The sequence below is a fragment of the Macaca mulatta genome, chromosome 3, assembly GCF_049350105.2.
Source record: "Macaca mulatta isolate MMU2019108-1 chromosome 3, T2T-MMU8v2.0, whole genome shotgun sequence".
Taxonomy (NCBI): domain Eukaryota; kingdom Metazoa; phylum Chordata; class Mammalia; order Primates; family Cercopithecidae; genus Macaca; species Macaca mulatta.
The window spans coordinates 135,062,428-135,089,025 of NC_133408.1; the positions used below are offsets into that span (position 1 = coordinate 135,062,428).

At 33.8% G+C, this 26,598-nt stretch overlaps 1 protein-coding gene and 1 pseudogene across 2 annotated transcripts in view; one reads left to right on the forward strand and one right to left on the reverse strand.

The window, feature by feature from the left end:
- Nucleotides 1-25,891, reverse strand: LOC100430755 (large ribosomal subunit protein eL39 pseudogene; annotated as a pseudogene).
- SEMA3A (semaphorin 3A) overlaps nucleotides 1-26,598 on the forward strand; it is a 559,757-nt gene that overhangs the window by 164,871 nt on the left and 368,288 nt on the right. The gene's annotated exons all lie outside the window — the stretch shown is intronic.

Below are 26,598 nucleotides of genomic sequence, written 5' to 3' on the forward strand. Positions count from 1 at the left end.
TATGGTAATGTGATCGCGACCTTCAGACAGCACAAATATATGTGCCATCTCATGTGCAATTCCTTATACACCCAGCTTGGTTCTTCTCCAATTTCTCCTTTTGGAGTTGTACCTTATTTTATTTCCAGTTTTCATCCGAATCCACAGGGGAATGGGACGATTTTGCTTTTGTTTCTTGGCCAGGAATCGCTTAATCCTGAAAGTCTTGTGAGAAGACGTGGCGAGAAGTGGAGGCAAGAACACACCACGATGGCGGAGAAAGGAAAAGAGCCTCAGGCTTGTTTTAAACTCCTGAGCTCAAGTGATCCTCTCCTCTCCCCTCCGCCTTCCAAAGTGCTGAGATTACAGGAGTGAGCCCCTGCGCCCAGCCACAATTCTTCTATTTGTATCATGAGGTAGCCCTCCTCTCCCCATCCATATTGCTAATTTTATATTGATATCTCCACTTGGCTGTCTCATAGCACCTCAGCTATTTCTCAAAGCCGGTTTACCCTCACTAGACACTTTTCCCTTAGAGAGTCAGCATTTGGCAGAATTTGAAGCAGGATTCCATAATCACTCAGTATTTAGTTTTAGAAACTGGCTGAATTAAATTACCTTTAAGTTTTCTAGCTGCCTAGCTCAGTTATATGCAATTTAATGCAGTCATAGGCAATTCAATCAATTTGCATTCATTAATTTCCCATATGGTCCACCCTACAAATCTTTCAAAAAATTATATTGGATTATAATCACCCTATGATTAGATTTTCCATTGTTTTCAGTTGCCAACAGGACAAAGTTTAAACTCCTATACATGGAATCCAATACACTCACAATTCAACTACCATTTATAATTCCAGTTTCACCCCTTTCTGCCTCTACTCCTCAAGAGTAAGTATAATTTGGTAGTCAAGTTTGTGGGCGTCTGAGTTCAGATATATTTATTCCTTTGCTATTCATTCATGCAAATTTTACTAAAATGCTCTAATGCTTAGTTTGAGCATTTGGAACACTCTGGTGTATGAATTTTAGTGGTAACAGCAGTGCATACATGATATGCTTGTGAGAATTAAGTGAAAGTGTACATTTCAAAGCATACTTGGTAAATGCTCATTAAATACTTGTTATTTGTATTATTCAATCATAAGTAGCTGCTTAAAATTTCAAAAATACACTAAGCACAATCAGGAGGCCATAATTTTGCTCACATAGTTTGCACTGCCTATAGTGTTCTTTGCCATTCATGCGCTTCCTGAAATTTTTGTCTAGCACAAAATCCCTCATCTCTATAATTCCTTACCCACTGTCTACAGGTAGAATTATTATTTTCTTCTTTTGCATTCTCATAACTCAATGTTTATTCCCCAATTTTAAGAATAATATTAGCAACTAATTATTTATACACGTAATTGCCAACCGTAGTAAATAGTGTGTTTGTTCAAGAGATGTGGAAAATTTACAACTGAAGCAAGTCTATTGAAAAACACGTACACACACACGCGCGCATGCACACGTGCATAAGGTTCTCCTTATTCCTGCATTTGTAGACCTCTTATTTTCCCTGAAATGTTCATTTACTTGAAAAATATAATTTGAAGGCCTATATTCCTCTGAATTATTTTTAATCTCAATTTTCATTTAATTCATTTGAACATAGAGATTCTTGTGTTCATGACCTTCATCGTGTAGATGTTAAATAAACAATCACAAAAATATGATTGTAACTTTTAATAGTAAAGTAAAAAAATTCTATAGTGGCAAGCGTGGCGGCTCACACCTCTAATCCCAGGACTTCGGGAGGCCAAGGCAGGCAGATCACCTGAGGTCAGGAGTTTGAGACCAGCCTCACCAACATGGAGAAACCCCATCTCTACTAAAAATACCAAATTATCCAGGCATGGTGGTGCATGCCTGTAATCCCAGCTACTCAGGAGGCTGAGGCAGGAGAATTGCTTGAATCCGGGAGGCAAAGGTTGCAGTGAGACAAGATCATGCCATTGCACTCTTGCCTGGGCAACAAGGGCTAAACTCCATTAAAAATATATATATATATATTATAGTGGCAAGGAACAAATGAATCTGACTTGATAATTTAGGAAAGGCTTCACTGAGTTGAGATGACATGTGAAGAATGAGTAGAAAGTAATTGATTTGGAGGGGAGAAGGCAGGGTGGGCAAAGATTCTAAAGCGTGAGGGGCATAAACTCCTAAAAGCAGCACCAGAAGTTTTTAGTTAAAAAGGTGGTCTCTGCAGTCATACTGCTGATTTCAAAGTCTGAAAGGGGGAACATGCTGGGATATGTAGCTAACATGACCGGATTTGTAGATTTAAAAGTCACTTTAGCAGAAAGCAGTGTGGAGACTACATTAAAGGACAACTACAGTGAATGTGATAATAAAGAGGCTATGTCAGTCACCCAGATTTGAGATGATGAAGGGTGAAGGCTTAGATAGATACTGTCAGGGCAGAAATAGAGACAAAGAGGGAATCAAGAACTACTCAGAAAGTATTATTCACAGGACCTGCTGATGGAATGAATGTGGGATGGAAAAGAATACAGGGGAAATAATGACTCCTAGGTTTCAGACAACTAGATTTATGAACGAGTGTAAGAATCAGAATGTTGACAACTTGCTTGTGATTTACTTTTTAATTTAGAAAAAAAATTATCTTAATGACTTGGAATTTAATGACATTTCCTAAAAGGTGGAAAAACTAATCTTACCCTGAAATATTCTTTGAAGATGATAAAACAAACATACAGAGAACAACTCGAAAAAAATATTTGAATCTCCAATATTTCACACAAAAGAAATGTTTAATAAATGGTACTAGATGAATTTCTTAGTTGGATACACTCTCATGCTAACAGCCTGAACAAGGGATAGTACAGAGTATGTGCATACCATATGGTTGATGTTGTGGTAAATCACTTCTACATGAAGTGTAGCAGAAACTTTACTTGTTAAATTATTCCACTGATATGCTTGAAAAGCTAATTTTGAGGAATTCATTTATCTGTTTTTCTTTATTTTGATTTGTACATGGAAATATAACCATCGCCAAGATTAATCCTATCAGAAGAATTGAAATTTCCCTTTCACATTCCAAATATTTTTATGGAGGATTATTATTAATTACTATTTTGTTTTTATGCATCATTATATTTTCACTGAGAAATGTAAATATTTTCTCCAAAAATATAAATCTATCAAATATGTAAATAAATGCATCAGAGTATATATATTAAAAAATATATAAGCATACTTTGATGTATTTGATGTACATATAGTTGTTTTGATGCATTTTTTTTTTCCGAGATGGAGTTTTGCTCTTATTGCCCAGGCTGGAGTGCAAGTGGTGTGATCTAGGCTCACTGCAACCTCTGCCTCCTGGGTTCAAGTGATTCTCCTGCCCCAGCGTCCTGAGTAGCTGGAATTACAGGCGTACACCACTACTCCCAGCTAATATTTTGTATTTTTAGTAGAGATGGTGTTTCATCATGTTGGCCAGGCTGGTCTCGAACTCCTGACCTCAGGTGATCCACCTGCCTCAGCCTCCCGAAGTGCTGGGATTACAGGCGTGAGCCACCACACTAAGCCTTTTGATGCATTTTCATCAGAAATGTTGAAACAATTACAAATTGATTAATAGCATAGCTAACCTGACACGAATATTCTCAAAGTATTTATATCTATATCCATCTAGATAAATTCATTCTGAATTTAGTGTGATTCTATGGCTAAACTGAATTCAAAATTACTAGAGTTGAAAAATATCTTTTAATTACATGCTATGATCAATCAAGAAATAGAGATACCTTTGAATTATTAATCTCTTCTAACATATTATTTTAAAATCTACCCAGGAAAATGTCACCTTCTCAAATTTCCTCTTACAAGCGTTGAGAATCATAGTTTATAATAATCACACTTTAAGAAACTGTAAAAATATATTAACTATTTCTTTTTCTTTATAGGAACTAAATAATCTTGTCATAAATATCACTACATCACAGTATGGTAATTTTACAAAATATCCTTTTTGGGCAAAGCTAAAATTCATTAAATTTTCTTTCTAAAGTAATGTTTTTAATCCTCCATGACTGGTTTATTTCTAAAGTGACTTCAAATATTCTATGTGATGATTTGAGGATTATAATTTTTCCCCAATGTATGTGAATAAAATAGTTTTATGAGCTTGAAAAATTTTTTAGGATTACCATCATTAATATGTTCCTTAAAGATGTTACATGTATGAATGATCATGTTAAAGCTTTGAAAATTGTTTTTGGAACTGAGAAAATGACACACTGTTGAGCTCTACTTCACGGAATTCTTTTTACTGTACTTATCAAGGAAAAAATGAAATTTAAGCAGAATCTCAGAATGTTTTGCCCTTACGGTTAATTGTATAAATGGAACCCAAATGCCCCAATCAAAATAACCACCCTTATATTCTCCAACTCCAGACCTTATGTGCTCAGAACCACAATGATGGGGGAAAGTTTTACAAACATTCTTTAAGTCACCATACCCTTTCCACAGTTCTTGCCAAACTTCTACACAGTAGGAACTATGAAAATGAGTGCCAAACCCTCACGTTCCTGATATAGCTTCCAACAGCTGCAAACCCTTAAGTTTCAAGTGCAGCTGCCTTGAACAGAAATATTGAAGGGACCCACAAAGGCAGATACACCAATTACATATGTTCTATAACTTTCGAGCAATAATAAGAATATGTGGTTATATTAAGGCCATTAGACAGGAGGGAAATTGCACAAGCAGTCTCTAATTGACCTTGCAAAGAGAGTCTGATCTCTCTTATTGTGCCTCTATTAGTCCCCAAAACATCTACTTTTGTTAGGATTATATATTTTTTCAACACACAAGCCCACACCAAATAGAGGGCAATTATATTGATTCAGTTAGTGCCCATGCTTTGATTTGTAATTTTCCAAGGGCACACCATTTGAACAGTTAATTCCTGAAAAGCCTAAAGCAATTCCTGGCACTAAATTAATACTACAGATCCAATATATGGGATATATATATATATACCAAATTGGAGAATGGAACCTACCACAGACATCTGAGCTATAATATACAAAAACAAAGAGCAAATTCAAGTAAAACCTCACATCTGATGAAAATAACCTAAAACATGTTTTTGTTCCAATTTTTCAAAACTAGATTTGGCCATACAGTTCTCTTGTTCCCATCAGTGATTAAAACAAGTTCACTTAATATTTTAAAACTTTGTCCGTCTTCTTTTACGGAATGTTAGCAAACTACATTGGCAAATTGGTCTTTTATTCTTCCAGCTTCTAAATTTTTTCAGTTCAATGAACATTATTGACAAGGTCCATGTGAAGATAGAACTGGAATTTAAAGATTTTTGTTCTTGTATGGATGCAAGCTTTTCTAAATCCACATCTCTGTCATTTTAGTACCATTGTATTCATTTATGCCTAATCTCTGTGCCAAACTTCCTACTTCTTCAAATATTTATCCTTAGCTGCAAAGGAGTAATCCTGGAGTATTATAAATAAAGTCTGAGGGTAACTTAAACGCAAGGTGACACTAACATTTCTTTAAGCTCTTGGGCATCATAAATGTCGATCTATAAAACATTAAGAGTATTTTAATGTTTTATAGATTTTAATAATCTACTCTTATTGTCTATCCTAATGCAAGAGTGGGGTGATGCAAAAATTTGGGAGGAATGTAATTCTAAACAATTATTTAATTTATGGTTTAACTTCCTCCTCAACCCACACTTTGGTTATAGTTAAAATGATATGGAAGCACACAGATTTTTATTACTCTAGCTATCTTAATGGGTTTCTTTTTCTCTTCTGTATTACATAAGAACATAATTCGTATTCATTTCATATGTACTGACCCCTTATTGGGATATATGGAACATTCTCCACTATTTTATTTATATATATGCATATATATACATATACTCTATTTTATATATATATACATACACACACACACATATACTCAGTATATGCACGCACTTATATAGGTATATGTGTATAGAGATATGTGTGTGTATATATATGTATAAGTGTGTATAACATTATGATAAAAGTCTTTATGTGGAGGCTTTTGTTAAACTTTGGATAACATAAAGCTTTTTTTAGACCTTTGGTAAGACTTTATGTCCCTGACCAGTGGGGTTTATCATTCAACTTGTATTTGAAATGTTCTCCTCCCAGATATAGCACTGCTTTCTGAAATTTATTGTTGAGAAACATTTCTTGCAAGGCAATTCTGTCTGCTTTTGTTCTTTCTTTGAGAATGCTTTGGGGCTACATGTAGATCAAGACGAGCATGTGCCAACTCTCTTTCCCACACCAAGTGGAGTGAAAAGTATGACCTCAAACCCCAGCTGCACAAAGCATTTAAGGATCTAGGGAGATTCTTTATCAAGGAGTTTCCAATAATCAAGAATGCAAGCTTGCTTCATTGAGATCTCAACACAATGATCCCTCCTTCTAAAGCCTTTTTGTGTTAAATTGAATTTGAATCCATTCCTTGGTGAACTTTAATCTTGAGCTAATTATGACTCAGTGCTCCTCTGGCTCAGTAGTCTTCTGCAGCTTGGGATATGTTTTGAAACACTGCCAGAAGAATGCAGTGATGGATTGTTAGCCAAACAGCACATTGGAAGATGAGAACTACCTGTCTTCTCTGGGTATGACTTTATTTTCTCATCAGATGCCTGCTTTAAGCTATGGAAAATATAGAAGTATATGTGAACATGGGTCTCTGTGCATTTTTCGTGCATTTATGTATATATTACACATGCATCAACAAAAATGTGCTAGGCACAGTAAAACATAGTTTCAATGTTTTTCTTGCCAGGTCTTTGGGAATTTATTGGCATATGGCATAAAAATAACAATGAATTATTGTTAAAAATAACTAAAATTTGTTAATGCTGTGTGCCAGACACTCCTAATTTCTTCATGTTAATCCTCATATCAATACTATGAATTGACACTATTTAATTCTGTTTTGAAGGTGAGTTAACTGAGTCTTAAGGAGTTTAAGTTACTTGTCCAAAGTCATCTGGTAAGCTAGGATTCAAACCCGCAATCTGCATAATATTCCTTCCTAACCACAACACTGATCTAGTTCTGCAGTAAAAATAACTTGAAGTCTAGGAAGGTGTTGGCATGATATAGATAACCATGTTATTCTTAGAAAAATTATATTTAAGTTAGACTTCCTGAAGGAAATTGAGAAATAGTACATAATTTTTTCATACTTCAACCTAGACAGACTATTTTACAAGATTACAAGACATGCTACTTTACTTAGTAAAGTGTACATGCATGAATGTAGATACAGATGTAATTGGAATATGTATCAATCTCTCATAGCCTTACTTGGGGATGTTTCTTGCTGATGAATTCTTCTATTGGAACCTAGCTTTGTGTGCCTGTACTGATAACAAGGCGTTCCTGGCATTCTGGTTCCTCCTCCTTCAGTACATTTCTCCCACAGGCTCACAGAACACTGTCCTACTGTATGTAGATAAAATGGAGGTTGTGAAATGCAGTTCATGTTTTCATTCTTGCTTTGACTGAACATCTGCTCACCCAAGACCAGCTTTTTTTAGTTCCATCTACTCATTACTATGGTTACCATAGTATATACACTATTTTAGGCCTGTATCTATTGGCGTGTGGCCATTCTCTCTGGGGGGAAAAAAGAAGAAGTTTTCCAGAGCCAAACTGGCCTTCTATTCAGTAAATATGGTAATTTTTGCCTATGCTAAGTTTCAGCCCCTCCCCTGTCCTTTTATGTTTGGTGTTCTTCTGTTTAGAAAAGGATCTTTCCATCCAACATTTTTTGTGTGGATTTAACCACACATTTTCTACTTAATTAACTCCTCTGTTTTGAAAAGTTTCCTCTTAATTGCACTCATAGAAGGTTTGTTTCTATAGTCATTGTAATATTTAAATGTGACAGTTGCCTGCTTATATTCTTCTAAATATGGTGTCTAGGAAGAAGGTGCTCTGATATTTTTTAAAGAAGATCTTGCTGTTACTGGATTTTAGCTACACTATAGACCTGTGTTGTCCAATATTATAAATACCAAGTAGCCACAGTGGCATCTGAGTTCTTAAACTGGACTAATCTGGGTTGAAATGTATAGATTTTGAAGATAAAATAAGAAAAAAAATAACATGAAATATCTCAATAAATTTTAAATTATTACACACTGAAATAATACTTTAGTAGATATATTAAGTAAAATAAAATCTACTATTAAAGTTCCTTTCACCTTTTAATTTTTTTTTTTTTAATGTGACTGCTAGGAAATTTAAAATTAAATATGTAGCTCACATTGTATTTCAAATAGGCAGGGCTTCTTTAGACCACTTCTGAAATTTGAGATAATGTCAGTAAACAAAATTAGTTAATATATTCACTCTTTAAGGTCATACGTTCATTCTTATTGTTAATTATAACTCCTTTGCTTTAGATGCCGCTCCGTAGTTCATAAATGTCTGTCGTTTAAAGATAACATGATCAAATTCCCAAAGAAATGTGAATTGCATAATCTTCACTTTTCAGCAAGAACTAAACATATTGTGTGTGTATATGACAGATATTTAGATCTCTCTTTCGCTGCCACTTTCTCTCACACACACACATCACAATTTCTTAGTTGGATTAATAAAGTATTATCTTCCACAACTATAACCTATATTTGCTAATGTAAAAATATCTTTTTTATGAGGGAATGACCCTTCATACTCAAAATATAAATACAAAATATCTGAGGAATCAAGACGCAAAATTTGTAAAACTCATGTTTTTTTGTTATAAAAGTAGTGTGATCCGTCATTATACCAAGACCCATTGAAATTAGGTACAATTACATGTATTTTATAAGCCTATTACCTTTAAGTTCTACTTGCAACAGACATTCCTAATAAATTAATAGTGGAGAAAAATACAAAAATCAATAGGAAATTCTAGTAATTTAGAGAATTTGTCCTCCCTATCTTACAGAATAGATTCAAAGTATTTCAAATAATTGAAATTTTTAAGGGTGAATTCATATCAGTAAGGAAATATTAAAATATTTATAGTAGAAAGTATATACAGCATATTAGAAATTGTAATAAATTTTTAAAAGATTTTTACACAAAATGTCAAAATAAAACGATTCTTCTTTTTTTTTTTTTTTGAGGGCATGAGTCTAAGCAGAAAATGAGGGGGCGGTCTAAGTAGAAAATGAGGGGTGGGACTTAGGGGGAAATAGAAGAGGAAGGACCGCGGAAGAGCCAGGGAGCAGGGCCAGGAGGAAAGGGTGGGAATGGTGGGAGGGCAGAGGGTGTGAGTGAGAGGGAAACAAGAGAGAAGATGGAGGTGTGAAAAGTGGATCGAGACAGGAGGGAAGAAGCAAGGGGGGCAAGTGGAAGGGGAGGTAGCAAAAGGGAGGATCGAGGTTGTGGAAAAGAAGATGGGGGTGACCAGGAGGCAGCAGGTTAGGGGAGAAATAGGAAACAAGACAGAGGATGGGAAGGTGGCAAGAAGCGAGGGCCAGGTCCAGGGAAGAGCAAGACGGGAAGCAAGGAGGAAAAGTGAGGAAACAGTTGGAGGAAGAGGGCAGGAAATAAGGGGAAGAATGGAGGGCTAAAATTATTTTATTACAAGCCATTAGTTTAATAAAATGTTTTTATTATTTATTTAATTATACATTGTAAATAGTCTAGTTTTCTGGAAACTTTTCTCATCCATAAAATCTCATCTCAGGTTATATGAAATTAGATTGAAATTCATGAGGTAAATTATAGATTATGAACGTAGAGATTAACTTTAGAATTTAATTATAAAAATATTTTCATTGTTACTCTGAAATCTTCATTACATAAAATTTATAAATATATTTATGAAAACAAAATTTATAGAATAGCAAATATATAAATGGAAAATAAATTTTTATTCCAAAATATTTACTTTTAAAAAGATCAATTCGGAGATTTGCAATTATGTAGACAGAACTTAAACTAGCAGTGATCAAAGTTTAGTTTGTGATTACTTATTGCATTTTAGATGATTAACTTTTAAGAAAAAAACTATTGTTTTTAGTATTTAGTCAATTGTAAGAAAAGAAAGACATGGATATATACCATTACTTTTCAGTACATTTGGTGGACTTTAAGAATATGACAAAAATCTGTTAAATATAGGATATAGCACAATCCAGAAAGTAAAAACTACATCTCTTCAGTGCATTCAGATTAAATTTCTTGCAATGGAACACAATGTAGTATGGCAAATTCAAAAGTAATTTCCCTTTAAAATTTGAAAATAACCTCCCTGATGCCCCAAGGCTTAGAATTCATTTAAATTATAACAGATATTTAGTAACTTTGTATGTATACCATATGTCTTGGTTAAAAGTCACAAGCTGAAAACAAAAGAGAAAAGTGTCAGTGCTCATAGGCATTACACCTTTGAAAATGTCCTTCCTTAAAACATTTCAAAATTAGCATATTTATCAGATTATGTTCTTACTTTCTTATCTTAGAACTGTATTTTTCTTCATTTCAATTTTTCTTTGGAAAGTAGAGTATATCCTGGCAAGCTAGAGCAGTTTGAAATTTTGAAATAATAATAAAGTACTCCTTGGTATCATTCTATTAACTAAAGCCACCCTCCTCACCTCATTGTGTTGTTTCTTTGCTTGTTTTAGTTTCCTCTATGTGTACTAAGCATTATGGTAAAGAAGTAAATGATGAGGCTAAAGACTCTAGAGTCAGTGTTGTAGAAAAGCTTCAATATCATTATGGTCAAGTTAGAGTGTTACTGAGTTGGAATACTAGCCAACTAGCATTCCAACTAGTATTAAGGAATACTTTCTTCCTTGTGTTGCATTTTGTACAATCTAGGGGAGGTGAAAACACCAACTTAGGGAGTGTCAAGGGAGCTCTTAAAGTTTTTTTGTGATAAAAATCTTGGTAGGTGCTTCAACTGAGGATTTTGGAAGATAGCAAGTTTTAAAAGCAATTTCTAATTTGACACAAGAATTACGAAGTTACTATTGTCATTTTTCACATCTTATATAAGACATGCTCCATCGTGACCAGCAATTTCACGAAAATAGTATCAATAGAGGTAACTAAAGAACTAATGAAGTGACTCCCTAAATCAAGTCCTGATATATTATTAATGATAAGAGTCTTAGCTGGAATCAAGACTCTTTATAGAATGAGATTGCATTATTTCGGTTCCTTATCCTAAATGATAAAATGATTTATAACTCTGAAATGTTAAGTCACTACATTGATAATATGTATGTAATAAGTCGAGACATGTAAACAATAACATATTTCAGTGTAGCAAACTTAATAAAGATACTGAATGTTTTAATATAGTCAAGAATGTGAACATTTACTCTGGGATAAGAACTAATAAATAGTGTTAAAATATTTTTTTTCTATGCCTTTTAAATAAAGCACAGATTTATATGTGTGTGTGTGTGTCTGTGTGTGTGTGTATACACACACATACATTTCAACTCATCAGTGCCTTGGATTGATGTCACGGCCACATGTTAAAGCTGTGTTCTTTTAACTACCACACTAAATTGCCATTGAAAAAAACAAGGATTAGTTTCTTCAGATTAGGACGATTTTAAATTGTCTTTTCTCAATTTTATCCTGTAAGTGTAGACTTACAGTAAAGAATGAACAGATGTTAACTTGTCTTGCCATTTAGATTTCTGCAGACTACTCTCCAAGACTTCCTAGACTAGAATTAAGAACATCTCTTTTCATTGGTGGTGTATCCAGTGATGGGCACTGTGAAAAATAAAAAGAGGTAGATTACATATACATGAAAAATAATTCATAATAATTTGCAATCACATTGATGACATTTTAATATTAAGCAAATATAATGCTATTGTTTTTCTGGAAATGAGTCATTGAGACTTAGAATTTTGGATTTATTTGTAATATCCTGATAGGAACATCTGCTGTGAGCCACTCCATATTTACATATCACATGATTTAATGAACTATGTAGTCTCCAGATCCTTTGTTGGAACTCTCTCTGAAGGATAGATATAGCTGAATAATGTGAAAAAAATAATAGTAACTAATGAGGAAGACAACTGAATCCTGCTTATGATAATTTTGTGAATAAGCTGAAAGAAATGACTACAAGTCAGGACTTTTACTTTTTTAGATTGATGTGCTCATTCATGCAAATTATATTTTTCCACTGTGCCAGAACATTTCATTAATAAAAGGGAAATACCTCATTGCCAGTGGGGTTGAACAGTCTCTCATCCACATTTCTATTTTACTCCAGCAGATTGGACTTTCCTGCCTTCCATTTCCCCCTTTTCTGTCACAAAAAGAGCATGCTCACATGCATACACGCACGCACACAGACTTCATTCTCTCTTATTACTTGCCAGCTGTAATGCCAAAATGCCAAGGTCTAAAATGTTTTTTTTTTTTCCCCAAACAGCAGCAGCAGCCACATCTGGACCTGTGAAACTTTAATCTTGGCTGGTTTCCTTCTTTTTCTTTATGGCCTTCCAGGCACCTGTGGACGTCCTGTATATACACAATGACATCAAACCATAGTTGGAAATCTGATTCTCTTGGTATAATGAACAATGATTAGTTAGAAGCATATAAAACCACAAAATGCTAGTAATAAAGAACAATTTCAATGAATTGTAGATAAGGGGCAATGAAAACTTAAAAATTAAGTGAATTTAAAACAGTTAATGTAACTAGAATCACCTGAATCTTTCATTTTCAAACTTTATTATAAAATTATGTGTTGGGATTAAAAGCAGAAACTCAACAGTCTTTGTTTAAGGTAAAAAGCTCTTGTCATAAAACAGTAAGCCTTGATTTTAAGCTAAAAAAATACTTTGGGAGAAAGCCAAAAATTCTTCCAAATACCCTTGGCAAATTCTTTAGTCATCTAAGATGTCCTTTTGTGATCCAGATTGAATGGCTTCAAAGTGGGATTTGGAGATTACTCAGAAAAGCAATCAATAGTTCCAAAAATAAAACCATGTCTGTCACAGGTATTGACTACTTGAAACTTCATTCAGTACATTTCTACATAGATCTTGACATTCAAATATAAAACCTGGGATGCTGACTTTGATCTATAAAAACAGTGTATGATTCTTTCCTTTCTTTCCATGGCATGGAATCCGTGGTTTATGTCTTAGATGCCTTGGCTAGCCACCCTCAGATATGCATATCAAAGAGATAGATATAGGACATAATCCATTTCTATACTTTTCATCCTCTTTGATTTAATAAAATCCAAACCATTCTTATCTCAGAATATGAGGAAAGGACCGTTGCAGACATTAGCATATGCTTCATGGAGGAGTTGAAACATTTTTTTAAAAAAAGTGCTTGTAGAATTCTAAAATACCTAGTCATTTAAGCATGCAAAAAAATAAATAAAAAACCACTACCCTATCCCATGTACTACAGGGGGGGAAAAGTGATAGAAAGTCAATTGTAGATGACTATTTTGGGTGGTAAAGCAAAAATAAACTAGGTAATACCCTTGCAGTGATAAGACAAATGAAAATGTACATGTGCCTTTCTACTTTATGTCCTCACCATCTCTGCCACTGGTATCTTCCAAATGTTTACTATGATATTCATCGAAACACATGAACTTCATTGGAAACATTTAAGTCAGTAGATCTTACTACTTAAATGCATATGATAATTTATTACTTTTTTTACTTGTTTCAGAGTTTGATATTATAATTCCTAATTGTTCAGGAGGCACATTTAAAAAGTCATTTTTCTCACCCATACTTTACTTTTGAGATAATTATCAACTTCACTTTTGAAGTGTGCTATGAAAATACCTAATAATGCAATCTATTTTTTTTAAGTTCACTTTTATTTTAAGTTCAGGGGTACATGTGCAGGTTTGTTATATAGGTAAAAATGAGCAATGAGACATATCCAGGATATAAAATATTTATTTCTGCTAAGTATAAGCCAATGATGCCTTAAAATATATTGCACATAACTGGCCTTGCCTTTATTTTACTTACGTTATTGGTTATGAGAATCTGTGTTTTCTAGATTATGCCTTCATCTTTGCTTATTATGTAAAAGTGTCGGGCATCTGATATGGATTATTATGATTGGCCCAAAATCACTATTATTGAATTAATCATATAGTGGAACACATCAATTAAACCAGCAGTTACAAGCCCTAAGTTGGCCAGAAAAATAATACCATAAAATTTTGCAGTGTGGGACTGTAATTTATTTCAAGGCCAGAGAGCAAGAAGAGAAGTGCAAGTATGTAATATAAAATAACACAGCTTTTGAAATTATACATTGTGTTCCCTCTTATTTTGCACTAAATGTTTATTTTAATTTTCAATTTGAAAATATAATGTAACACTATATTTTATAAGGGTATAGTAAGCAAAACTACAGCCTCCATCTTATTTTAGAATCTCATTGTTGTTCACTTGGATATTATAATAGTCACATGATCTAATTGTTCAGTCTTTCTTCTAGGTCTCTGGGGGACTGTCCTTCCTAAAATTTTGATATGTGCATGTTTCTTCTTTGATTACAATCTTCCTCAAATCTTTTGCCATGACCACACATGTCAATCTTTTTGGCTTCCCTGGGCCACATTGGAAGAAGAATTTTCTTGGACCACATGTAAAATACATTAACACTAACAATAATTAATGAACTAAAATAAAATAAAATAAAATAAAGACCAGGCATAATGTGGTGATATCCACGACCACATTTAAGCAAAAAGGTTCTCACATTCAAAGGGTTGGACCTGGCTGAATGACAACATCTCAAAACTCATCTTTGTCCAACTTGTTTCATTAAAATGTCTGGTTTGAAACAGAAAATTGTATGTAATGTCTTGAACACTCAATGTTTTACTGCCTTCATGCCTTTATACATAATGTTACCTCTGCCAAAATGTCATTGATTTCTCTTAACCCCCTTCACGGCATCCTCATTTGCTTGATGCAGTCGGGTTTTTTTCTTAAAAGTTCCAGGTTTTAATGTAGATGACAGGTTGATGGGTGCACCAAACCACCATGGCCCATGTATACCTATGTAACAAACCGGCACGTTCTGCACATATATCCCGAACTTAAAGTATAATAACAATAATAAATAAATAAATGAATAAAAAGTTCCAGGTTGAAAATGACCTCTGTTAGGAAATTATCTGTGAGAGGAAGTTGAAATTATTTCCCAGATAGTTTGTATAACTCTGTGTCTGTGATTCAGTTAAATTTTTGCATTTCTTTCCGTCATGTATTTGTATGCCTTTCCCTCCTATGGGAATTTGAGTTCCTTTTCTGCTGAGACTGAATTTCCTTCACAACTGTGTTTCTAGTAGTATCTTGTAGAGGCCCCAAATCCTTAGAAAATATTTGTTGAATGAACAAAGGAAGGAAGTGAGTCAAAATGAATAAAAGTCAATACAATAAAAGATATTTTCATTCTGTATAAATTTACCATGGGTTGTTGAAATAGATCAGTTATAATCAACTGATTCAATGTAAATAAGAGTCTATCTCATCAAAAGGAAAACTTTCAAATATTTTATGCATTACAAGCAACGTTGCATTTTTCAAAGATATTTTTCTCCTATAAGAAGCTTCTTGTTCTAAAAATTACTATCTATTTTGTCTCTCTTCCCCTCTATCTCCTGCTCTTTCATTTTCTTTCTCTTTTACTGTTTCTTTCTTTCAAGAACTGAACATTTATGTTATATCAGAACTTTCTCTAGGACACGGTGTTAAAGGGGTCATTCATGTTTACATATGTTTATCAAGTGGTATTGTGACAATGCAAATGAGTATTATGAAATGTAAAGATGAGAACACTAAAATAGTTTTTCCCACATAAGTCTGCCAAAAATAATAACTGACTTATCTTATTTCCAGTCCTTATTCATTTGATTCATTTTGTGTTTTCTGAGTAATATTCCTAAAGATTTACACTGGCTTTTAAAAAATAATTTAAAAACACACTTATTTGTACAAAAGAAATTATATGCAACCCAACAAAATTGATTATTGAAAGGTAAATGGAGGCACTTATAAAGATTTAATTCATAAACTCAAAATTGTATTCTGTCAACCATTATCCCAATAAGTTAGAGCACACTATAAATTATCTTTCTGTTTGATTGTGTGGAAAATATATGCAAATATTACATTACATTGTTGCCATTAATCCTAGTTTACATTTTAACTCTGGCTAAAAAATCTAGCAAAAAGGAAAACAGCCTTACGATTATCCATTTAACAAAGAGACCGTGTTCCATAGCTGCTTCTCCATATTGAAGCTTGCATCATTTGCATGCTTTTATGCTTGAAATCTGTGATGAAACGTCACATTACTTGCATGTAGCTAGCAGTAGTGAAAGTTATAAAATTGGAGCTAGTTCAAAAAAATGCTACTTTGAAAAATTAAACATTCTGTAAAAAAAGATGGTTATAATATACAATTCATAATTTTATAGATTTTTTAAAGATCTCATATACAAATCCTGAGAGATCTTATAAAAATCAAGAATGATTTTGCATGCTGTCATGAATTCCGTTAGAAATTACACATGCTCGGCCGGGCGCGGTGGCTCAAGCCTGTAATCCCAGCACTTTGGGAGGCCGAGGCGGGTGGATCACGAGGTCAGGAGATCGAGACCATCCTGGCTAACATGGTGAAACCCCATCTCTACTAAAAATACAAAAAAAAAACTAGCCGGGCGTGGTGGCGGGCGCCTGTAGTCCCAGCTACTCGGAGGCTGAGGCGGGAGAATGGCGTGAACCCGGGAGGTGGAGCTTGCAGTGAGCCGAGATCGCGCCACTGCACTCCAGCCTGGGCGACAGAGCGAGACTCCGTCTCAAAAAAAAAAAAAAAAAAAAAAAAAAAAAGAAATTACACATGCTCTTTGATAGTACCTTGCTATATGTGAAAAAATCCTAGTATAATTCTTGGCATATATCAATGGCTCATCATTTCCCACTACCTTTGCCTACCTGCTTTTCTTTCTCTCACTACCTCCCTTTCTCTCTTTTTCCTTTCCTTCCTAGCATTTTTTTCACCCTTTCCCCATCATGACTACTTCATTTTACATGAAGTGCCTCCTGATTATTTCAATGAAAACTGACTACCTGCTTTCTGACTGTCATTGAACATAACCAATGACCTAGAATTAAGTTATTTTACGTATTTTATTTTGAAAGATCTTTTGGAATTCTCTCATATGCAAATTTGCACCTCTCTGAAAATATTGTGAATCTATTAAGAGTAGCGATAAACTCGTCAACAGATTTTGCATATTTCAGACAACCTATTATTTCCTCCTATACATTTAAGTTCCTTATAGATTCTGGGTATTAAACCTTTGTTATGTGCATAGTTTGCAAATATTTTATCCCATTTTGTATGTTGTCTGTTTATTCTGTTAGTTTCTTTTGCTGTGAAGAAGCTCTTAAATTTAATTAGACCCCAATTGTCAATTTTTGCTTTTGTTGTGATTGCTTTTGGTTTCTTTGTCATGAAATCTTTGCCCATGCCTATGTTCATGATGATATTGCCTAGGTTGTCTTCCAGGATTTTTATAGTTTTGGGTTTTACATTTAAGTCTTTAATCCATCTTGAGTTAAGTTTTGTATATGGTGCAAGGAAGAGGCCCAACATCAGTCTACTGCGTATGGCTAGTCAGCTATCCCAGCACCATTTATTGAATAGGGAGTCTTTTCCCTATTGCTTGTTTTTGTCAAACCATCATTTTAAAAACAGGTCTATGATATTGTGCCTGTAACAGCCTTCTAGACTATTTTCAACACAAGGATAAATTTTTATATCATATGAATTTTCACAAAACTAAAAAATAATCATCAAACTAATATGCATAAAATATTTATTAAATACATACCACTTATAAATTCAATTTTTCACAAGGAATTTTACAAAATAAAATTAGTCACTCTGTATCTTTTCTAAAACTGTGATTTACCCATGGGTTTTAGGTATATATTCAAAAACCCAAATCAGTCAAAAGCAAATAATTCAAGAAAATATTTATTGTTTATGCTTCATAAATCACTTAACTTTGGTTTGTATTTTTCTCCCATACTATAGAATTAATCAATTTAGAATTTGATCAGAAATACTTATTTAACCATTATCACTATGAATGACCTTGCATAGGCAACCAACATGCATCTTTCCTCTAAACTATTGTAAAAGCTCTCTAAATTATCTCCATGCTTGCACCGGCAGCTCTATAGTCCATACTCCACCATGTTGCCAGAGTGGTTCTTTTAAAGTAGGCCAGATCACAGAGGAATATTATTTAGCCATAAAGAGAAGAGCATCTTGCCGATTTTTATAACATGGATGAAACTGAAAGACATTATGATAAGTGAAATAAGCCTGACAGAGAAAGACAAATACTGTATGATCTCTCTTACATGTGGAATCTGAAAAGGTAAACTCACAGAAGCTGAGAGCAGAACAGCGGATACTAGTGTTTGAGGGTGGGGAAATGGGGAGATGTTGGCCAGAGGATACAAATGTTCTGTTATAAGATAAACAAGTTCTGGTGATTTAAATTACAGCATAAGTGGTGATGGATGTGTTAATCTGATTGTGATAATCATTAAACAATGTATATGTATATTGAATAACATCATTGTGTTCCTTGAATATATTCAATCTTTACTGGATAATTAAATATTTTATTCTCTAAAATAAAATAAAATGTGGCAAATCATACCACTCCTCTGCTCAAAACCTTGCAAGCACAAGTTTCCTCATGGCCTGCCTATTCCTTGACGGTCTACAAGACTCTTGGTGGTTATACTCCCTCATATGTCTCTGATCTCCTCTGCCATCTGTCCCCTGGCTCGGGCCACTGCAGCCACACAGCCTTCCTTGCTACTCCTAGAATACTTCCTCCTGTATACTTTGAGTCTCTTCTGTCTCAGATTCAGACATCCTGTGGCAGATTTTCTGTCTTCATTCAGATCTTTGTGCAAATGTGACCTTTCCAGAGAAGTTCTCCCTGACCTTCCAATCTAAAACAGCACCTCTCATCACTCTCTTTTTTGTCCTACTTCGGTAGTATTTTTTTAAAATCATAATTTGATTGTTTGGTTGATTAGTTGATTGTCTATTTCTTCTCACTTGAATGTAAGTTTTATAGGAGCAGGAACTTCATGTATCCATTACTGTAACTTCAGAGTTCAGAACCCTGCTCCATACTTGACCCAACTAAACAACTGTTTAAAAAATATGTAGATAGATAGATAGATAGATAGATAGATAGATAGATAGATAGATGATAGATAGATAGATAGATAGATAGATAGATAGATAGATAGATAGATAGAGATATACATTCTCCATTGTGACAGGTCTGTAGGTCTGTTATTTAAAAAGACAAATATAAGTTATGGTATATATAGCATTTATTCTGTTAGACACCACTTGTTTTCATGCTTCATATTATATAAAGTATCTTTTTGTCTTTCCTTTTGAATGTAAGGTCTTTGAGGGGCAGAGTGGGTTGAATCTACCGAATTATAGTGTTTTCTACAATACCACACATGCCTTATACATTTTATCAATCAATAAGTATTTGTTCAATGTTGAAAGAATGAAGTTATTTTTATGATTAATGATTATACTCTAGTCTGTTTTTTTTTTTCCATTTTCACCTATGTGTCATAGTCTATTCAGCTAAGCATATTTTGTTATGTATTTTTCACAAGAATAGAAAATGATTTTTAAGACCATGTGCTTCATAATAAATTGAAGTCTCTTTGCAAAATAAATTCAGACTTTATTTTGAATTTTCTTGTTAAAGGTAAAAAAAGTACATATTTTGTTATCTAGAATTATAATTTGATAAAATATGATTGCCAATGTATATATAATTACCATTTTGCTATCTATCAGCCAAAAACAGCATTTGTTTTGTTTCAGCCATATGTTCTTTTCTTTTTGCTTTATGACAGTCTTGTTTTTGTTCATTCATTGGAGCTGGCAGATAACTTTGGAATTCCGAAGCCAATTCAGCATTAACTTTATATCCATGACCAATGTCAAATCTGAACTCTGTCTAATAGAAATATTGAGTAATCTCATGTTAATCTTCTCTGTGTAACAGTTTTGACTTGCACTAATCAACAAGATTTGAATGGAAATTCCAATAGATTACTCTGGTCCTATAGAGTTTGCTTTTGAAGGAAACCATCCTATGGATTTATCCCACCCACCTAAGTCAGGCTGCTGTAGCTCAACAATATTTGAAAGGTCTTCACACACACTGTAATTTTTTAAAATCCTTGACTTTGTGCCAAAAATTTAAATTGGCTCTGCCATCACACTGCTAAACATTAGTTCTTCAGATAATTTTATTTATTTACACGTTTTGACATTGTGTTGATTTACCATTTATTTTAACAACTAGGAAAGGTAATACATAATTACAAACTTTCAAACACTTTATTGTAAACCACATTTAAAAACTAAAATATGCTACTCTTTAGAAGAGAATAAACAGATTTATATATGATTTTAAAGTCACAAAGAAAGATGTTTGATGTAAATATTTCTATTTTGCAGATGTACTATAACAAAGAAAAATTCATGGGATATTACTTTCTGTCTGTTACAATATCAGAAAATTAAATTCTAAATTAAAAAATAAAATCCTCAGCCTGTGTTGCATAAACCTTGAATGATGGTAATCAACCATGATGCATGACTAAGGCGCACATCTGTCCATATGATTTATGACAGAATATAATCAGAGAATAAGCTTTCCATTTTTAAAGAACTATAGTTCATTGTAAGAAGGGGTCATATTTAGCATGGAAGAAGTTTTGTTTTTTTTTTACTTTATACTATTTCTTCTGGGTTTTCCCTATGTTTCCACTCAAAATTGACTCGTTTTCACTTTGCAAGTGCCCCCTTGTGAACTTCTGCTCAGGAAATGGCATGATTTCTCTTCATCAGAGAAGTGTTTTCTTTATAAGAAAGGAATAGTACTTACGTTCTGCTTTAGCTGAAGGTGATCTGTCTGTCATATGTGGCATACTTGATTATGTAGTGATTAGTGACAAAAAACATGCAGATTAAGAGATTTGCTAACATGAATATTAGCAAACTTTAGCAACCCTACCACAGTGAATTGCATCTTTTGAAGAGGAAATCAAGTACTCTTGAGTATTGATACTTTTGATTGACATAAATATTAAACTATAGAACAAAATGCACAATAAGTTTAATTAATATCAATCTATTGGTAGCTGATCTTCAGAGATCATTAAAGGAAGCATTGTTGTTAATACTTACGGAGCATTTATTATCCATTTAATCATAGTATTTGATCATGTTCGTTTAAATAGTGATTTAATCTTCATTATAAACTGACAAGGGGTGTACTATTATTTTCCTCACTTTACAGGGTAAAAAATGAAGGCCACAGTTGTGGTTGTTTGCCAAATTTTGTCCAGTGAATGCAATGGTAGAATCAAGTTTCCAGTCTAGGCAGTGTGGCTCTACTGGATACACACATACCTGCCGTGCTATTCTCCCTCAGTATTAGAAATGGAAGTCCCTCTTCTCAAATGCAAAGTCCTTCAAGAAGTCTGTATGGAGTTTAAACATGACTGATGTGATTTCACATTTTTTAAATCCTCAAATAATATTTTTTGTATCTTTCTAAAAAGTTATGTTTTCCGTGACAATAATTGTATGAGTCTGTTCTCACGCTGCTGCTGAAGACACACCTGAGACTTATAATTTATAATGGAAAGAGGTTTAAATGACTCACAGTTCCACATGGCTGGGGAGGCCTCCCAATCATGGCAGAAGATGAAGGAAGAGCAAAGGGACATCTTACATAGCAGCAGGCAAGAGAGAGAGCTTGTGCAGGGAACTCTCATTTATAAAACCATCAGATCTCGTGGAACGTATTCACTACCACGAGAGAACAGCATAGGGGAAACTGCTCCCATGATTCAATTATCTCCACCTGGCCCTGCCCTTGACACATGGGGATTATTACAATTCAGGGTGAGATTTGGTTGGGGACATAGCTAAGCCACATCCATAATTAAAATATGAATGATGATAACAGTGAGAAAATAAGTGTATTTTATTGTGAGATGCTTGTGACAGGCATTTGTTCTACAAGTATTAATTCATTTAATTCTCACAACACTATGGAGTAAGTAGTATGCTATGCTTTGGCTCTGTGTCCCCACCCAAATCACACTTTGAATTGTAACCCTTATAATCTACATATGTCTAGGGCGGAAACTGGTGGGAGGTAATGGAATCACGGCGGGAGTTTCCCCCATGCTGTTCTCATGATAGTGAGTTCTCATGACATCTGATGGTTTTATAAGTGTTTGACATTTCCCCTACTTGCACTCATTCTCCATCCTGGCACCTGTGATGAGGTGACTTCTGCCATGATAAGTTTTCTGAGACCTCCCCAGCCATGCAGAACTGTGAGTCAATTAAACCTCTTTTCTTTTTCTTTATAAATTGTGCAGTCTCAGGTATTTCCTTTTTTTTTTTTTTTTTTTTTTTTACATAGTCTCGCTCTGTCGCCCAGGCTGGAGTGCAGTGGCGTGATCTCAGCTCACTGCAACCTCCGCCTCCCAGGTTCATGCAATTCACCTGCCTCAGCCTCCCAAGTAGCTGAGACTAAAGGTATTGCCACCACGCCTGGCTAATTTTTTGTATTTTTAGTAGAGACAGGGTTTCACTGTGTTAGCCAGGATGGTCTCGATCTCCTGACCTCGTGATCTGTCTGCCTTGGCATCCCAAGTGCTGTGATTACAGGCGTGAGCCCACTGGTATTTCTTCATAGCAATGTGAGAAAGGACTAGTACATAATATTGCTATGTATTAGTATCATTTTACATACAATTAAACTAAGGTCACATAACTGGTTAGTTGCAGAGTAATTACATCAACCCAGGCAGTCTGGTCTTAGATCTTGTGTATTTTACTTTCTTATGCTTATTGCTGAGTTTGCTGTGGAGAGAGATGGTGTTATATTTAGTCTCTGTTGAACTTTCATAAAGTACTATCCTAACATTTTAATTTTAGTGATAATTATAGTTCATTTTGTTTCACAAATCATGTAATCTACTTGGAAAAACATACAATAAAGAGCAGTTTTCATGAATAAATATTTGTTGAGTTAAATCTGCAATGATACAGTTAAAGTTAACCAAAATAGAGAACTAACGATTATGATATGGGATTAGAATTATCAACTGGATTTAGATTTACAAACTATGTGTTCTTCTCCATACATTGTGTCCAAATCACTTGATTTTTTTCAAGGTAAACTAAGATTTAGAAAACTGTGATTGTAATCAAACTTATTATCAAATAAGAACTGTTTCCTAAAGTCAACAACGAAGAATAAAATTCAGCTAAATACATATTGGACTAATATGAGGTAATTCACCAAATTTGGCCACAATATATTTAACACACCAGTGAGTCAAACATTTTCATATATCTTATCATTTCATCTTCACAATAATTCTGCATGAAAATTACTATCATACTCATTTTACAAAAGAAAGAAGGCACAGAGAGATTAAGCAACCTGCACTAATGTAACACAGCAAGTAATTTGGAGAAATTTCATGTGATTTCAAATCTCCTACCCTCTCACTACATCATGACACTCCACATTGTATAATAATTGCAATTTGATGATTATACATAGTTTATATTTTTACAGTGAGATATAACCCATGTGCAGAAAAAAAAAATCATACCTAATTTATTTCTAAAGTACATTACAAACTTCCCTTCTATGACCAAAATGATCTAACAAAAATACCTTAAACTCTTTGTTTATTTTTGCAAATGAAATTGTATTTCACACGGCCTGGCACGGTGGCTCACACCTGTAATCCCATCACTTTGGGAGGCCAATGCAGGCGGATCACGAGGTCAGGAGATCGAGACCATCGTGGCTAACACGGTGAAACACCGTCTCTAGTAAAAATACAAAAAATTAGCCAGGTGTGGTGGCGGGCGCCTGTCGTCCCAGCAACTCGGGAGGCCGAAGCAGGAGAAAGGCGTGAACCCGGGAGGCAGAGCTTGCAGTGAGCCACGATTATGCCATTGCACTCCAGCCTGGGTGACAGAGTGAGACTCCGTCTCAAAAAAAAAAAAAAAAAGAAATTCTATTTCACTTTTACTTTTTATAAATAATTCTACATTTCCAACGACATGCATTCAATAATATTATTAGTTGATGCTAGCAATATAAAATATATAATTAGGCTAGCATAGGAAACAACTACTTAGATTTTTTAAATAAACTTTTAGAAAATTTTGGAGGAATTCCTGCTGAAATTTAACTTTTTCATTGTACTGGAAGAAACGTATTATTTTAACTGTACCCTAATAGAGTAAGCAAAAATCCTATACACAGACGATTAATCTAAGATGGACAAAAAAGGCAATACATTATAATATTCGGAGACAAAAAATTATTTTCTTGTGGAAGGAAGGGGATTATTTTTTATACACACACACACACACACACACACACACACACACACACAGATATATACATTTTTTACCAAATTATCTTGATGTGTGGTCAAGGGAATCAGTGTTTCCATTATCATAATTACAGTGTAGGCCCAGAAAGTAAGAAACAGAAGTGTGACATTTTCAGATATGGTAACAGATAAGTGATTCAACTGAAGTCTTTGCTATCAACTGGGCTCCTAGTTTGGGTTTAGCAACAAGAAATCATTTATTTTCTTGTCTTTGGCAGTGTGGTGAATTCTCTGAATCACTTCTTAGAATGGTGATATTTTTTAATGCATAATATAAAATACATAGTGTTACAAGGAAAATCCATTATATTGTGAAAATTATAAAAGTATTGAAAAATACAAATTTGTGTTTAGTAATACATGTGCTTTTTATTTAAATCATTAAATAAGAGGGTGTGGTGAAAGACCTGTTAATAACACAACTTTCAAAAAGTTGAGAGTATAAATGAGATTTTAAGATTTACAAAAGAAATATAATGTGATATGAAAATATCTGCAATGTATTTTGGTGATAATGTCACAGGTATTGCTAATGCCACTGTGGTTTGTTATCTATTTTTATAAATGAAGGAAATGCCAATCTTCAGTTAAATGTTATTTTAAAAAATTTCCAATGCAAGTTCATCCAGCAGGCAAATTTTACATGGAATTCTTGGTGGTCTGTGTATCTCCTGGCTAATAAGCCTTGGGATTCTTAGTAATTTTTACTGATGGAAGTTAAGGAAATTATTATGCCACTGAAGTAAATCCTTGATATAATCTACCTCTTTACCCCTTGCCCCCTTCCTGTTTGGTGCACCAGACTTACTCAACAAAAATGCATTTGTATTTTTTACAAAAATTGCCCTTTCTTAGAGCCTAGCATCAATGAGCTGAGCACTCTGGTCTGTTGATTCTTCCAGGTTTCCTTTTCCCTCTACATGTTCCTGATCACAACATTGATGCAAAGTCCACAGAGCCTCCTGATTAAGATCTGAATCTTTTCAATCAGGTTGAATAATTTTCTAATATTGTCACTGGTTATCCAATTTCATTGAGCTTTATCTCCCTCCATTTTCTTACCTGTACAGTGAATTAAAAACAACACACTCACTGAAACATTGTAAGTATGAAAATAATCAATAGGTATTAGGTGCTTTGAAAAGTCCTTGAATTACAATAAATGTCCAGTAAGAGTAGCTGCTGTTATTCTTACCTCCGTGCCTCCATGACTGATGCATGATGAATTACTACACTAATCGACATCTATGTAGTATATTAGGAGACAATAAGTCCCTTGAAATTAAGGTTACTGTTTCATTAGCCTTGTTTATTTGTGTTATCTGGTGTGTTTATATCATTTGTGATAGCCATTTACATAAATACATTAAGCAATGCATTCCCAAGACCATACCTAAATGTATAATCTGGGTATGATGGGATTGCATATTATCACCCAAGTCACAAGATAAGAGTGGCTGTTGAAAAATATTATTGAGCAATATAAGTGTACAGGAAAGGCTTTTTATGCCCACTGATCCGTTGGCTCTATTCTATAAATCTCATTGAGTATAAAACAAATAAATCATTTATTCACACAAGTTATAAATACAGAATGTTTAATGGCTTCCTTATTTAGACTATGTTTCAAAATTGTCATCACAAATCATCATTCTTAAGTTAGTTGGTGATTATCAATTTGGCATTAACATGTAATAGCTAAAGCAATCATGGTACTAGATAGGAAAATGTATATTTTTATTTTTAAGTGCATATTTTTCTTTTATTTTAAATGTTTAAAAAGAACAATATTATACTAAAAGCCTAAGAATTTGTTATTGTTTATTAATTTTAATGGATTAAAAAATGGAGGCTTAGATATGACCTAAAAACATTCTAGGGACAACTCCCTCTTTTTTTGTTTTCTTTTGCTTATTTTATTATTCATGCTATTTTTATGGCATAACAATACA